Genomic DNA, 10,164 nt, shown 5'->3' with positions numbered 1-10,164 from the left:
TATTCCGAAAAACGTTAAAAAATTTCGAAAAAAATTATTTATTTCGAAAATTTTTATTAAAATACAAAATCAACACTTATTCACAAAAAAATAAAAAAATTCCGAAAAAAATATTTATTTCGGAAATTTTTATTAAAATACAAAATTAACACTTATTCTGAAAAAAGTAAAAAATTTCCGGAAAAATATTTTTTCCGAAAAAATAATTTTGTCATGCTGGATTGCTTAGGCGGATGGTCATGTAAGCAAATCTAATCCAGTTGGAATGCCATGTCACCTTCAATGGCAAGACTAGCGGTTTAAGGATATTTGTGGTCTAAAATATAAATGGCAGAAAAAATTTTGGTACCAAAAATAAACAAAGGACATTTTAAAACTATTTTAAATAGTTCAAAGGCCCTTTTCCGAAAATAAATATAGTGACACCAAACTACAGATGAATAAATTTAAACGTGTGTTTATATTGAGGCCAAGAAGATAAAAATCCAAAAATGAAAAAGAGTAGCAAAAGAAAAGCTTATTGGCTTGGCTTTTAGAAAAGAGCCGACACTTTTCATCTCCCAATACATTTCCACCGTCAAAATAGTACTATCACATTCACAACTCCATTATTAAAATTGTATGTATTACTACTATAACTTCCCCATCCCCCTCTCCCTCTTTCGTCCATCTACAGTCGGAAGGGTCAATTATTCTCTAACCAGAAAGAAAAGTTGAACAGACTCTTGTAAGAAAAAAATTATTTTTTCTCCTTTACAAAACTGTTTCCTGAAAATATTTGCTTTAATACCTTGTGTGGTCAAGTTAGATCTTTACTAGGTTTTGATGTTAGTTTCATTTGGGCTTGGTTTTTCTTCTCAAATTGTGTTTGACTTAAGTTTTTGACATCCACAGATAAATTGATCTTTGAAATTATGGATGTATTTTCTATGAGGCCGTGAGTAGTGATATAAAGATTTGAGCTTTGGCTTCACGATTGGATTTTTCTGTGTTTCTGTTCTGAATTTGTTGAAAATAGTTTGTTCTATAATCAATTGATAAATCTAATAAAGGAAAATTAGTCCTATGGTCTCATCAGTCTTCTATTACTACGTAGTTAGGTACGTTACAGGATTTTTATTACGAACTCCCTCTTTCTTTTTTCTAGCTTTCTGTTTGATTACATGAATATTTGATATTTTGGATCTGGGAAAGTATGTCAATATTCTTGGATTTTCGCGGGAGATAGTTTGTACAGTTTTTTCTGTTGAGTTTCCGAGAAAATGGGAATTGCAGAGTGCTTATATTGTCTGGAGATAATATTGGCTTTATCTCATATGAAAAAAACTATGCTTCTTTTTTGGCTCATCTAAATATGGATCAATTAACTTTTTGTTTGTCGTTTCTGTGTGATTTGAATTTCAGTTCTGGAAATGTTTACTGAGATTTTCTTATGTTCCTTGTTAATGTATTTGCAGGAGGGAAGATCATGTAATTTGATTGATTTCAGTAGATTCTGCGCTGAATATCGGAAAAGCATAGGATAATTGAGGATTTTGGGTATTATCTGGTTAATCTTGTTCGGATTTTGTGGAAGTTGCAAGTAGCTTCACTTTTTTGAGGGATTATTCTTCCTGTCAAGATGATGATGTTTGATGATATGAGGTTCTGTGGCGATCTCGATTTCTTTCCTGCTCCACTAAAAGAAGTGGAAGCGGCTGCTCCACAGACTGAGCTGGAGCCGGTGGTGGATGATGATTATAGTGATGAGGAGATTGATGTGGATGAGTTGGAGAGGAGACTGTGGAGGGACAAGATGAAGCTGAAAAGGCTGAAGGAAATGACTAAAAGTAAGGAAGGTGTGGATCCTGCAAAACATCGTCAGTTGCAGGAGCAGGCGAGGAGGAAGAAGAGGGCTTTGTTTATGGGATCATTCCGGAAAAAGGCAAGCCGGTCAGTGGGGCATCTGATAATCTAAGGGAGTGGTAGAAAGATAAAGTGAGGTTCGATCGAAATGCCATAGCCAAATACCAAGCTGATCATGCCATCCCAGGGATGAACGAGGGATCTAATCCAGTTGGTCCTCAAATATTAGCTATGCTGCTTATAGAATGTTTAGATAAAATTAAAAATAAGTTAGCCTATTTTGTTATCTGTGTACAATTTTGGGTGAACTCACCCTGCAGTAATTTTGATATCTTTTTTTTTATGAAGTAATTGTTTTCATTAATGGCATCAAGAAGATGCATAAATTACAAAAGAGTGTAGTAATTGTTAGCTCCTTACAAATGTTTAGGGAGCTAACAATATTCAAAAACTATCAGGGGGGTTAATAGGGGATAGATAAGCCCAATTATACAAATACATGAAGCATCTGGCCTTGAGTTTGTGAGGAGAAGTTGATACTCCATCGAAACACTCTTTCATTCCAAATTCTCCAAAAAATAGCTGCTGGTATCATCTTCCATACTTTTCTGATGTTGCTATCAACTTTTCAGTTAATCCAAGACTCAAAAGCATCCCTGATATTATGTGGCATGACCCATCTAAGCCCAAAGAGTGATATAAACATACTCCATAAATCAGTTGCAACAGGCCATTGAAGATAAAAATGACTGAGTTTCTGTCTCTCTCTGACACATGTAGCATCTATTCACAATCTGAAAATTCCTCTTGGCTAAATTGTCTTGTGTCAGACAAGCCTCATGAAGTGCAGTCCAGTTGAAACAGATGACTTTGGGTGGCAATTTGATTTTCCATATTAACTTCCAAGGCCATTGGTTAGTTATTACATTGTGAGTTCCTGCTAACTTGTATGCTCCTTTGACTGAGTACTTTCCTCAATCTGAACTACCCCATTTGAACAGGTCGGTACTAGAATGTTGCTTGAAAAATTGTTGAGTGATGACAGAAGTCTGAGCAGATGTAATGACCCAAAATGTCATCTTTAAATTTAATAATTATTTCTGTGATCTAAGACCTTGGAAAACACTATTTATCATTCCTCGACTTGCGTGTGCAATCCGTATAATTTTTCAGAAAGTTTTATATGAAAAATTGACTAAAATGTAAAATAGAGCCTTAAAACTCAACTGAGCAGACGAGGAGGAAGAAGATATTTCTGTATAATTATTTCTGTGATCTAAGACCTTGGAAAACACTATTTATCATTCCTCGACTTGCGTGTGCAATCCGTATAATTTTTCAGAAAGTTTTATATGAAAAATTGACTAAAATGTAAAATAGAGCCTTAAAACTCAACTGAGCAGACGAGGAGGAAGAAGATGTCGAGGGCACAGGACGGGATCTTGAAGTACATGTTGAAAATGATGGAAGTATGTAAAGCTCAGGGCTTTGTTTATGGGATCATTCCGGAAAAAGGCAAGCCGGTTGGTGGGACATCTGATAATCTTCGGGAGTGGTGGAAGGATAAAGTGAGATTCGATCGAAATGGCCCTGCGGCCATAATAGCCAAATACCAAGCTGATCATGCCATCCCAGGGATGATCGAGGGATCTAATCCAGTTGGTCCTACGCCTCACACCTTGCAGGAGCTTAAGATACCACCCTTGGTTCGTTATTGTCAGCTCTGATGCAGCACTGCGATCCTCCTCAGAGAAGATTTCCCATTGGAGAAAGGTGTTTCGCCCCGTGGTGGCCTACAGGGGAGGAGGATTGCTGGCCTCAGTTGGGTTTTCAGAAGGAACAAAGTCCTCTGCCTTAAAAGAAGCTTCATGATCTGAAGAAAGCGTGGAAGGTTGGTGTCCTCACAGCAGTAATAAAGCACATGTTCCCCGATATTGCTAAAATCCGTAAGCTTGTAAGGCAGTCAAAGTGCATTGCAAGATAAGATGACAGCCAAAGAAAGTGCAACTTGGCTTGCCTTCATCAGTCAGGAGGAAGCTTCGGCTCGAGAACTCTATCCTGATCGCTGTCCGCCCTTGTCCTCAGCTGGTGCTAGTGGAACTTTTATGTCGAATGACAGCAGTATCACGTTGAAGGTGCTCAAGGTGAGCCCAACTTTGATGTTCATGAGCAAAAACCAAACCATCTCAGCTTGTTGAATGTTAGTCTCGAGAGATTCAAGGAGACGCAGCCTCTGCAGCAACAATCTCATCCAAACAAAGATGAAATGATCACAAGCTTAGACTTCAACCGGAAGAGGAAGCAATCCGATGAACAGACTGTTACGATGGACCAAAAGATTTATACATGCGAGTTTCCTCAATGTCCTTACAGTGAACTTCGCCATGGTTTTCAGGACAGATCTGCCAGAGACAATCATCAATTAGCTTGCCCTTTCAGAAATTCTTCCTAATTGGGAGTTTCAAACTTTCACGTGAATGAGATCAAGCCAACTGTCTTCCCTCATCAATATGTCCAGTCAAAGTCAGCTTCTCTGTGAAGTGGTGCCCCATATTTTTTTCTGCTGCTGTATCTTCTGCTTCCAAGTCTGTTTTAACTGTTTGATTTTCTATTGCTATAACAACATAACTCTTTTAGTTTATGGTTTGCTTTGGTCAAGTGTCTCCAGGCTTGTGGATATGCTTGTTTTAAGTTCATTTCTATGGGACTTAGTTAGCTTGCTCATATTTGAACATACTTGAATTAGCAGATACCGGGTACCCAGTGGTGTAGGCTGGCGGTCAATAAATTAGGTGAAAATGATGGCAAATCGAAGTTCAAATCAGGTAGAGACAAAAAACGCCAAGTAACTTTTTCCTATTTGTCCAACTCTAGTGCGGGTGCCTAGTGAAATAGTCAAGATGCGCGTAAGTTAGTTTGACTATGATCATTATGGAAGAAAAATAAGAGTAAACAGATACCCACCTTTAGGGAAAACTGGAAAGTACACAATTAGCCTATTTTCCCCTTCCCCACTTCCCTCTCCCAAGAAAAATGGAACAAGAAAGTAAATTGAAGGAATGAAAAAGTAATAAGACAGGGATCATGTGAATGAGCAGATCCCAATTATGTTTATTAGTACTTAATTTCTAATTTAAGAAGCAATGTAGTGTTGGCTGGTTCCTTCACATTCAATTTTCTTTTGATTGATTCTACTTTACTGAACTCTGTTTTCCTTGTAAGAAAATCGAAAGTAAAAACTTCTTAAACATCAAATATAGCATTTAAGCCTATTCAGGAAAGTAGTTTTAATATTTATGAGTAATTCCTAACCTTCCCCCCCCCCCCCCCCCGAAGTTATTAGGTTTACTTAAGATTTCCGTCAACAATACAATAATTGACGATGAAGTCTTTGTTCAAATTTTTTTTTGATTACCGTGGTGGTGTTCAGGCCAGCTTGCGCACACCTCAGACAAATTCCACAGGATACCTGTCATCTTCTGTCAGCAGGTACCAGGTAATTCTGTCCACTACGGCTTAGGCAGATAGAAAAAAATAATCACGGAGAGCCACAAGACAATTTTTTTTTTGTTTGTTTACTACACCTCCATATATACATGCATTTGGACATTTTCCTTCCTATATCAACAGATCCAATATAAAAACTAGAAGATGCACTTCCATTTATACAGGTCAAACAGAGAAGATTAATAAATAAAGAAAAATTTATTAAACAGGTAATGCTCAAAGGCAAATGCAATGTACATACAACTATGCATTAAGAACTGTCCCAAAAACACTAGACAACTTTTGTTGATAGGCTAACTGGTTTATCCCATTTTCTTATTAGGAAAAAGAATTTTCAAGTAGTTTATTCTCAAACAGTTTGATGAAATCAGAACAGTTGTAACATAATGACCTGACACAGAATTGTTTTTAAATCTTCTACGTGACGAACATTGGTTAGCTAACACCTGTTTAACATAAACACGTACTGTTTGTTTTGCTATTATATGCCGAATCTCGATTAACTACACAGTTCAGTTAACTAGTTTATGATATACATGCAATTTTCGAGCCATGGAAACAGAAACTAATGTTGTATTAGAGTAGATTGTGTACATCACACCATTTAAGGTGCGATACTTCCCTAAGCCCTCGAGATGCTTTGTGCAAAGGACAACTCTTTCTATTGGATAAGATTCCTATGAGAAACAACAAGTTAAAACGAAACATAAAGAGCCAAAGTATGAATTAATATAATTGTGAACGGTAACTCAAACAATTAACTAATGTTATGGGATAGATAAAATCATTCCATCATTAATTTTCTCTTCAATGGCGTCATAGTAATGGGGTGAAATGAATAAGATCTCCACCTTTAAACGAAAATCTCGAGTTTGAGCCATAAAAATGAAGAAATTCTTTGTAAAAATATTTTTTTCTTTAACGGACCTTGACAATAAGAACTTAAATTAATCGAGCCAATAAGTATCATATACAAATGGTTAAAACAAAACGATAACCCAATACTTTGTGCTGCTAAAATACATGGCAGAAATAATGTGCACACATGCAGGACAGGAAAGCTCAGAGAATGCCTATCTATTTTTTTATTTTATTTTTTGGTAAGCAAAATTTTTTATTTTCAAACCAAAAGATATGTACAGCACAAGTCGAAAACGACATAAGAGTTTGGATATCATGGATCATGCCCCAAACTCTTGCAAACATCTCCCATTTGATTTATAAGTTTATCGTTTATGTTATTTAATTTAATTTTATAAGATATATCTCTAATGTTGTAGTTATGACAGTTTCTTCAAAACCAGCAGACTCTGAAGAAAATTAAGTTTAAAAATAGTAAACTATTATAATCTATAAAAACAGAAGGGCCCAACCGGGTTCGAACCGGTGACCTCTTGATCTGCAGTCAAATGCTCTACCACTGAGCTATGGACCCATTGATATAAAAATTATCCTTTCAAATTTTTATTCTGTTAAATAAAAAAAGAAGAGGGAAAACTGACTTTATAAGTGATTTGGGGTGAAAAGTTTTTCCTTTTGGTATAGCGACATTTGCCTGTTAGCATGTATCATGTGCAATTTCACTATTGTCAAGTCTTTGGGACAATAATTGGCCAGTTCCGTTGCCACTTCTACTTACCCCAAGTGTCCCTCCACATCCATTGGTTGCCGCCATCAAACACTTGGATAATAACCCCCTTTTTCACTTTCTAACTTTTCCCTTTCTTGTTCTTTCACCTTTTTTTTTTCTACTAACAAAAACAGAAGATAAAAAAGGTCTATGAAACAAGGAGTTAAGCAAGGATCGAGTGATTGATAAAGAATTTGTCCAAAGTTAATCTTGTCAAGAGTCGAGTCTTTATCGGAAATAATTTTTCTACCCCTTAAAAGTATAGGGTTGTTCAAAACCGAACCGTAACTGTTAACCGAACCACAAAAACGGCTTATTGACTTATTGATATCAGGTTATCGAGGTAATGGTTGGTGAACGGATTGAAATTTTATAATTAACGGCTTAACGGTTTGAGAGCGGATTACTCAATTTCCTTACCAAATAAACCGTTAAAATTTTTTATATTTATACTTTTACCTCTCTTTCTATGTATAAAGTAATATTTGATGTATGATTGGATTTGATGATAAATAATAGATGTAGACCTTGATGTATGATTGGATTTGTTTGATTTTTTCAATGAAAATGGTATTTAAAATCATGCCGGAGAGTAAACCTTGGATATCACAAAAGCATATGATTATTCTTCTTAATGAGGCTACCAATATCATCAATTTGTGGCAACAGTGAGTGGTGGTGATTTAGCCTAAGCCTTCATAGAACAAGATATGTATATTGTGCTGCCACTGTACGTCATCATTTTGTTTGCTATCATGATCTGGTAAGTAATATATGTAGAGTATATATACTTAAGCCACAATCTTGAACTATATGATCAACAAAAAATGTTATCATTGCCATCTAAGAGAAAAAAGAGATTTATTTTACAAGAATTGTCTATTGAGATTGAGAACCTATCTCTCTCGCTCTGTACATGAAATTGTTATTAACAGTATTGCTAAAACCAACTGGATTATATAAATGCTTGACTAGAGAGAGGCGAGCACCGAGCAGATGAATGCTTTACTTCAAAAAATTTCTTATCTCTAATTCTCAACTTTTTTTTTATTGTCTATTTGATTTAGCTGATAAACCGCCCAATAATCGTTAATCCGATACCAGTTCACACGATATCTTATTGGATGGCTAGCGGATTACTACATTTATAAACCGATAATGGATAAGTCAAACCGTTAACGTAAATATCTGTCTGATGTACCCTATAAGCAACCCTAGGGGTAGGTCTTTATGCACCACACCCTCCTCAGACCCCACTTATTGAATAATATGGAGTATGTTATTATTGTTGTTCAAAGTTAGTCTTGTGTACAATTCTACGGTTAAAAGAATTTGACTTAATAAATCTCAATATGTTTAGATAGTACAGTTTAAAGTTAAGATGTCACAATTTAAAATCGCAATAACACCAATTAAAATGGTTTCATGGTCTATGCTAAGTTAACCAATTGAATTTTCTCTTCCTCTATCAACTTTGTGAAGAAAAGAAAATTAATAACCTTTAAACACAAAATATTAGAAAATTTTAATTTCTTATAATATGTTATACCATTTGGTTCTTTCCAACTCTAAGCAAAACATCCCCTTTTCACCTAAAGGATGTCCTAAACTAAGTTAAGTTTTCTTAATTACTTTCCTAATTTACACTCAATCACTTGCCTTAAATGCTCTTTTCTCTTTCTAACTTACACTCCATATATGCAAAGAAAAAGAAAAATGTAAGGCTATTTGTATGATCAATTTAAGTTGATCCCCTAATTGGTCAAATGTAACTGTCGCAAGAAACAAATATTCAAAGAAACTCAAAAGGATAAGACACCCTAAGGTAATTGCCAACTCATAAATTCAACAAAAACAAGAAACAACAAAGTAACACATTTCTTTCCCCATCCCCACAACATTTTACTAAAAATTCATTGCATTCCCACTTGAAAGAAAAGGTCATTGACCCATAGGGGTTCCCAAGAAAAATTCCCCTCCTTAAATACATACAATTGTCATATTTACTTATTATCTCACATACAAAAGGATTTATTGTCCTGTACTAGCCTTCTTCTAACCTTCGGAAAATAGTTGTCTACATTATTTTACACTAATTATTCGGGCAATTTAATCATTAGAATTATAAAATAAAGTGAAAATAATGTATATTCCCTCCGGTCTTATATTATTTGTTTTGGTTACTAACTATATCTGGTGCAAAATAGTTGTCGTTTTAAAAAATAAAGTATAATTAATTACTTTTTTTTATCATTTTGCGCTTAGTATTAGATGTTCCCGGACGTAAAAACATTGACTATATAGCATAGAAAACTTAAAAGTGAAAAGTATTAAATAAGGGTATAGTAATCAAAAAGCTCTCTTATTAACGGTTTTTGAAAGTAAAAATATTGACTACGTAGCATAGCAAACTTATAAGTGAAAAGTCAATAAGAGAATAGTCAAAAAGTCCTCTTATTATAAAAAGAAACACGGCAATTATAAGGGAGAGAGTACTATCATTTAATTATTATTAAGTAAAAATTATTAATAAGACAAAAAAATATATATTATATTTATTTCCATCGCACAAACACTAGATACGAGTAGCTTTATTTCTCCTTTCCACCTTATAACTTATCCTTTTCTATCATACTGCACTTCAAGCTACACCTACACTCAAAGCGCTAAATCATCCCAACCCACCCACCCACAAACATGTAAAAACGGATCACACTTGATATATACATATAAAATAAGGTATTTAACTCTAGGAGAAACATTAATCACAAACTCGAATGCATAGAGCGACGAACATGGCTCAAGAGTGTCTTTGTTGGTTTACATGATTAAACCATCCATGTCTTTCTTGTTCCACTAGTTAGGAGATAATTTAAAAATGTTCCCTTCGTTATTACTTATTTTTGGAAACATCATTTTTTCACCTATTAGAAAGAAAAGAACTTAAATAAAAATACTTAATAGCATAACGATATATTTATATAAAACTTGTACCCCGAGCACACGCAATGAAATCGTAGACCGTCAAGTAGAGTAAAATTAAGTTAGGCATGTATTAATCATTATTTCTTGATCATAATACCTTTATTTGAACTTTAATAATTTAATTATTGAAGTTGGTAATATACATCACATATTTTTGGGATGTGCCACTTCTCCGGACCCTGCAAAAATATGAGATG

General features: G+C 34.7%; 1 non-coding gene and 1 pseudogene across 1 annotated transcript; one reads left to right on the top strand and one right to left on the bottom strand.

Annotated features, from left to right (window-relative positions):
• Positions 1-516: 516 nt before the first annotated feature.
• Positions 517-4,867, top strand: LOC107770732 (protein ETHYLENE INSENSITIVE 3-like; annotated as a pseudogene).
• Positions 4,868-6,715: 1,848 nt separating this feature from the next.
• Positions 6,716-6,787, bottom strand: TRNAC-GCA (transfer RNA cysteine (anticodon GCA)). Its single transcript has one exon. It is a non-coding gene; the product is annotated as a tRNA-Cys (tRNA).
• Between the last annotated feature and the right edge of the window lie 3,377 nt (positions 6,788-10,164).

Source organism: Nicotiana tabacum, chromosome 22, assembly GCF_000715075.1.
Source record: "Nicotiana tabacum cultivar K326 chromosome 22, ASM71507v2, whole genome shotgun sequence".
In the NCBI taxonomy this organism is placed as follows: domain Eukaryota; kingdom Viridiplantae; phylum Streptophyta; class Magnoliopsida; order Solanales; family Solanaceae; genus Nicotiana; species Nicotiana tabacum.
The sequence above is the reverse complement of the archived record's forward strand: the minus strand, read 5'-3'. Positions and strand labels throughout refer to the sequence as shown.